The sequence below is a fragment of the Capsicum annuum genome, chromosome 9 (assembly GCF_002878395.1).
Source record: "Capsicum annuum cultivar UCD-10X-F1 chromosome 9, UCD10Xv1.1, whole genome shotgun sequence".
Classification (NCBI taxonomy): Eukaryota; Viridiplantae; Streptophyta; class Magnoliopsida; order Solanales; family Solanaceae; genus Capsicum; species Capsicum annuum.
Window position 1 is genome coordinate 142,946,533 of NC_061119.1, and position 7,224 is coordinate 142,953,756.

The 7,224-nt window shown below is 29.9% G+C and overlaps 1 long non-coding RNA gene across 1 annotated transcript; it reads right to left on the reverse strand.

Moving 5' to 3' along the window:
* Positions 1–747: 747 nt before the first annotated feature.
* LOC124887388 lies at positions 748–4,080 on the reverse strand. The gene is made up of 2 exons (XR_007045024.1): positions 3,957–4,080; positions 748–2,377 (listed from the first exon to the last, which is right to left on the reverse strand). It is a non-coding gene; the product is annotated as an uncharacterized LOC124887388 (long non-coding RNA).
* Between the last annotated feature and the right edge of the window lie 3,144 nt (positions 4,081–7,224).

Sequence of the window (7,224 nt, forward strand, 5' to 3'; positions counted from 1 at the left end):
GCTAAAAGAAATTATTGTTCAAGGATAGAGAGTAGAAATCGAATATGTACAATGAGGGAGGGGGTGAGTATTTATTGGATACAAAAGACCTCTTACGGACAATCAGATATCTCTATTTTTAAACCTTCAAACCAAGACCAATGAACGATATCCACTTGCACTTGAGCCGTTGGAAGATTCTTGCCCAGTATTGCGTATCTTATGTGGTTCACCCGAAGATCGTGTGTGCATTTGAGTAATCTGACACATTATCCTTTAATTTTTTCCATTAGTACGCAGTCACCATCGAATACGGTATCGGGATACTTTGCTCTTGACAAATAGGATGTTTTTTGCATTGGCATTATTCTCGAGATGATGTCATCGTGGACCGACTCTCACTATAATTGTTCCATGTTGGCCTAATCCCTGCTGTAGCTATTTTATCGCATACATTTGACATATCTTTAATTTACGACACAGATTTTTTTTATTATTTCTTAAACTTTGTGTCAAGTCAATCAAGTCACTCAATTTAAAACTGAGGGAATACTACATTCTAGAAAATTTGTAGGACTCATTTGACAGTTCCCTCCATTTCCCTCTTACCTTTCTTTTGGAAAATTCAAAAATCCTCTACTCTACAATTACCTTAAAAAACCCAAAATTCTTCCTTTCTTCAAATTCCAAGCAAATCACTAAAAAGGGTAAAGCAAATTTGAAATGGATCATCGTAATCTCAGTAATTATCACCATTTAGATAACGAACAACATCAATCAGTAGATGGATTATTAACCGTTTTCAAGAAAGCCAATTTATTGACCTCCGCATTGTTCACAACAAGCTCGAATACAAATTTCAATTAGTCTAGCTTGATAATGTTTGTACTTGTAGAAAGAATCGCCTGGTATTTTTTATCATCGTGGGGATTTGAACCTGAAGCCTTAGGCTCTCAACTAACTTTATTACTATTACAACCCCTCGAACAACCTAAATATCAACAAACATCAACCTACTAAGCTATACTAGGGATAGAAATTTAAATCCAGCAATCTACCACTTGGTTTACTACATTTTTTATCTCTACATTGAATCTCATGTATGATCTTCTTAACCACCTGGTCTGGTGGTCTGCCTTTCTTTCTTTTCAAACATGATACACCACTCCAGCCAATTCCATTATGTACACTTCTTGTACAGTTTTGCCCCTTGCTTGGCCATTGCCACGTAACCTCACTTTTCCAATCAACCACTGATTTGGCAATGCCTAACCAAGCAAATAGTTATCTCCACCACACACATGCTGCGTAGACACATTTAAAGAACATGTGATCAATATTGTCATCATGTGATCAATATTGTCATCCTCCAATTGACATAAAGGACACGCTGTATCTTTCAGGTTCACCCAACAAGCTATCTTTTTCATGTTTTGGAGTCTTCTGTGTAGTGCCAAGTATATTACAAACAACCACTTCGGAACTCCCTTGTTATTACATACGAATCTTCTCCATGGTACCTTTGGAGCCTCATTTCTAATCAACCTATACACCTTTTTTATAAAGTAAGTGTGCAGCTGAGCCACATCCTCCTCTGTCATACTTGCCTTAACAATGGCTTCTTTGTCTTCAAAATCTGTTGGATCATCCAGGAGGCTTGTTTATCCTGAGTTTTCCACACAGCACCTCCTTTGCTTCACCCACAAGGTGTCTTTTTTCTTACAGATATTCTACAATACTTCCCCACAACAACATATAGACATCTAAGATAGTAAGACCTCCTGCAGCTTTTGGCAAACATAATCTTTCCTAAGGAACTTCTTGGATAATTCAACACTACCTGTCCATAAAAAAGTCCTACGTGTAGCCTCAACCAGCCGAACTACCTTTTTGGGCAACACAAATACTTGGGATGAAAAGACTTGAACAAAAAAGGGAACAAACTCCACTAATTGTAAACGACCAGCATAGGTTAGAAACTTGATGAAGCATCTTATCAATTAAGGGCAAATATTGCATAATAGACACTGAATCATATGCCTTCTTAATGTCAATTTTCAACATACATCTTGCAGATATTTTCTTCCTACTGTCATAAATAACTCTCCCAGGAACAAAAATTGACTGACTCTGATCCACTAAATCCTCTATAACCCTATGCATTCTCTTGGTAAGCACTTTAGAGATCTGTTTATACAACAATCATCGTAGAACATGAGATAGGCCTGAACTCAGGGATTCTGACAAGGCTAACCACTTTAGGAATCAGGGTAATAGTAGTATAGTTGATAGGCTGAAACATCTCACCCTTCTGAAAACAATTCAGCCTAGGCTCCCCAATAAGACCTCATGCCTTCTTAAAGAAATATGCATTAAATATACATCACAACCAGGTGCCCTGTGAAAGAGGAAAATTGATGGAATTTTAAAATTATTTGTTTGACATTTTAAAAATAGATAATTAATCATAAATAATACAGATTAGATTTTAATTCACATTACATGTCATCTTTTGAACACTAACACAATTCATAGTAAAAAAATTTAACATAAAAGTGCAATTTTGTTGGTCTGTTATTTTAAATCATTTCTTTTACCTTTTCAAAATAGAAAACTAATCATAAATAATGCAGATTCAATTTTCATTTACATTCTATATTATCATGTGAATACCATCAGAATAAGAGAATCTAATGAAAAGTGCAATTTTTAGTAGGTTAATTAGTTTTAAAATCATTTGTTTGACTTTTACAAAATAAAAAATAATCACAAGTAATAAATATCATATTTTGATTTACACTCCATACTACCATTTTAACACTAATACAATTCATAGTAAAAACAAAATCTAACACAACATTGCAATTTTAGAAAGACAATTAATCAATGTATAAAATTTTATTTAATTTTATTTGATTTTTATTTACATTCCATGTTATCATTTGACCACTAAATGAATTCACAGTAATAGAATCTTACTGAAGGCTGAAATTTCAGAAAATTAATTAATCAATATTTAAAATTTTATTTGATTTTCATTACATTTTATATTATCATTTTACCACTTGCAACATTAGAAAGTTAATTAATCAGTATTTAAAAGTTTACTTGATTTTCATTTACATTCTATGTTATTATTTGACCACTAAAATAATCCATAATAAAAGAAAAGATTACAATTTTAGAAATTTAATTAATCATTGTTTAAAATCTTCCTATAAATAATGTCAAAATTAACCTGTTTCTTCACCTCATTCTTCACTTCTCTCTTTAATCATACTGTAATTTTTGTAAGTGTTCTTCTTTAATTCTTTTAATGATACTGTACAATGTGTTTAGAAATAGTAGTTGATAACATTGAAGGGTTCATTATCAAACTTCTCTGAGGATATTGTTTTCTTACTACTATGTAGCATAGATCTAAAATATTTTTTCAGATCTCTAAAGATAAAAATATTAATTTTTTAGAAATCTGTAAATGTGTTCGGATACATGTTACATACCAGTACGACACAAATGTTCGCAAAAAAGCTTCGTAATAGACCTTCTACTGTTATCTACTACTTTTTCTAAGCAGATTGTGCAATTAGGAACATCATTAATATCACTTGAAAAAATATTATTTGCCATAGGTTTGAAAACGAATTAAAAAATTAGTAGTAGAGTTATCCAACCTAAGGAGAATGAGGGATTACTAAAAATCTATCCCTCCTTACTGGCCTCTCATGGAGATTATTCTCCAATTGTTATTTTCTTTGGGATCGAATCCTGATTAGTAAATATAATCGTCCTAGAACCTCCACCTCTTCTTTTATATGAAAATATATTCTTAAAGGTGGACATATCTGGAAATCAAATTTGGGTGAGGCTATAAGCCTTCGGTATGATAGATGGATGTTGGACTCTCCTCACTTTAGAACCATATAGAAGGTCCATAACTTGGGATGAAAGTAATAATTACAAATTAATTATCTGACCTTTGGGAGAATCAAAACTGAAATTGGAGCAAGCTTTCTTTCCAAATTCCAAACGATCTAATTACTAATCCCTTGCTATTCAATTTTTTGCACCGTTGATCTTGGGCTGAATACCGACAGTATTAGCTCGTAGATCACTGGTTAAAGGATTTTAAAAAACTAGTTGAACTGCACGTTGTTCGCACGTGTGATTTTTTATTATTTAAAATTAGATAATTTTATCTATTGCGAAGATGTTTAGTGAAGTGCAAAAAGCTCAAATCACTTCACAAATATCCTTCACGTTTTAATATAATATAGTAATATAAATATAACATATACTATCAAAAGTTTCAAGTGGTTAATGGATCATCACTTTTGCGTTTGTCATGTGGTACCTCTTTCTTTTGTTGTTAGAGGGTAAGAGAGAGACATCGACTTGAACCATATTTGTAGTACGATAATTTTTTTTTATTTTTCTATATTTAAACTTTTTCCTTATTTTTAAAATTAAATATCTTGAAAATCTTTGATTATTTACTTTAAACTTTCAAAATTGGTATTTCTTATATTTTTCTTATTGCTTTCATATTTATTTTTAGAATTTTCAAACCTATTTATGTCTAGATTTTTCAAACCTTCTTTAAATCAACTTTGTTGATTTCGAATTCTTAAACTAATGAAAAAGATATTAGTTGTCATTAATTCTGTTGACTTCTAATAATGAAAGATTTTATCATAAGTATTTAATTAATTTTCAACTCTTAAATGTTTAAAAAATAGTAAAAAGACGATTTTATCTAAAGTAGAGACTTTTAATGAAGGACAAAAAGTTCAAATAATATTTTTAAGGTCTTCACACTTTTAACATAGTATAAATATAATATAGACCATTATTTCAGGGTATGTAAAATAATGTAGTTAGACAAATAATACTAACAACCAAATATGTCAATTATTCCTATCAAATCTAGATAATCATGGCCACATAGGTGCAATAGTATTTTCACTTGCCTTACTTGATAGGTAAAATAGATATTCTTGAATGCTAGCCCAAGACCACCACCCAAACTCCCAAAGTAGTACAAAAGAAGTCTCTATTTTATAGCAAACTTCTCTTATAATGCACTCACCTTTATCAAAGAAAAAATATGTTTTATAGTCTATATACGACAACTGAAGGAAGCATTGAAATCTTATTTGCATCATAAATCTACTTAAATCAAATACAACAGAATTGTAGGGTGCAAGTCAATTTTTCACTTCAAAATTTGAATAACAAAATCTTTTAGTAATTTAAATTTGTATTCAGTTGGTCGTGGACGTATTTAAAAGGATGAAAATGACTATCTAATAAATTTCTTCTATTTAAATAAAATCAGATAAAAAACAAATCTTAAAGAAATTATAGAAATTAATTACTTTAGTTGGAAAGTCATTCACCAATCTGGGCTTAACATTCATTATTTGAGCATCGATAGAGATTTTATTCTAATTTTTCCTTGTCCTCCACTTTTCCTTAGTAACTTAGAACACACTACTCTTTTTTCTCGATCGACAAATAGCTTGAAAATTATTAGAATGATGTATAAATAAAGTGAGAATCAAAAATACACAAAAAGTATCTCAATTATTTTAGTTCTCTACTCAAATTTTCACCAAACGTTCTATACATCTATATGATTATCTAAGTCTGAAACAAATTATGAGATCTCATACTACAAATCACTCCTTTTTTTTCCTCCATCAACAAACTTCGAAATTATTATGATGATTTATGAATAAAGGGAAGGGTAAAAAAACATAACCTAAAGTATCTCAAATCACTATTTAAATGATCGTCTAAAATAAATTATGAGAGATTATACTACAAATCACTCTTTCCCCCTATTCAACAAACAACTTAAAAATTCTTATGATAACTTATGAAAACAAGTGAAGGGTCACAAACACGCATAAAATATCTCAATATTTTTAATTTATTATCTGAACTATCACCAAATGTTAATCGTCTTTGCATTATTCCCTTATTATTCCATGAAAAGCCAATGTTATAAAGGAATGCATAAAAACCCTACAGAAAATAAAACTTCTTAGAAGTTAATTTTTAAGGTAAGTTTCCCTCTAGATTAAATAAACCTTGAATAACAATAAAACAAATAAATTATCAAATAAATTTTAAATTTTTTGAAATACTTACTAATACGATATTCAAAAATAATTTTTTAGTAAGTATATCATAAATATACTATATCATAAAATTTCTTCTAGAACATTTTCTTTTGTATTAGTAAATTCTTCCTGAACATTAAATATACTCGAGAAAGTCAAGTATTAGTAAATATTATCATGAATCTCTATATTTTTTTCTTTTGTTTCCATATATCCAATATAATCTTTCCTTATATTTGACGTGAAAAGAAGAAAAAGAACATGAAAAGAAGAAGAATGTAAGAAAAGATTTAGTATTCAGGTATTTTTAATTGTGATATTCAATTCAAGTAAGAAAATAATTTATAGAAAATATAATCTTAAATTTTGATTGATTATATTTTAGCTAGGAAAGGTTTTTGCCAAAACAATATCTTATTTTTGTTTGGAAAGGGTTTTATTTGTTACTATAGTCAATATTTAATATCATTAAAATAATAAAAAGAATAGCGAAAAGACGATTTTATCTAAAGCTGTGACTTTTAATGAAGGGCAAAAAATTCAATTCACTTTTCTAAGGGTTTTCACACTTTTAATATATTATAGTCTTATAGATATAGACTATAGATTACAGTCCCTGCTACTAATATTTATTTATCCTTTGACTAGAATGTTTTTCTTCCCTTTGCCCTTTGCCCTTTGGCATTTATGGACTAATAAAAATAATATTGTTTTCAAAAATGATAGATCTCTTATGTTAGTTGCTATGGTTAAAAGTAAACTTCTAGAATATATACATCTTACTAATTCCAAAACTCATTTTGATAGCTTCGTTTTGATTCCCTTAAAATGACTCACCCCCCTCCCTCCCACTAATTGCTTTAAATTAAACATTGATGACTCTTCTGTTAATGATCTGCTAAGGGCAACATTGATGGTGTAATTTGTAACTCCAACGGAGAATATAAATTGGGCTTCATGGGGTGTTGCAATGCCCGCAACTCCACATCAACAGATCTACAGGCTCTTCTCAGGAGCCTTGAATTAGCATTAAAACATATCTTTCATCCTGTTGAAATAGAAGTAGATTCAGTTAAAATTATTTAATATTATTGTAACAAATTCTCCCTTATATGAT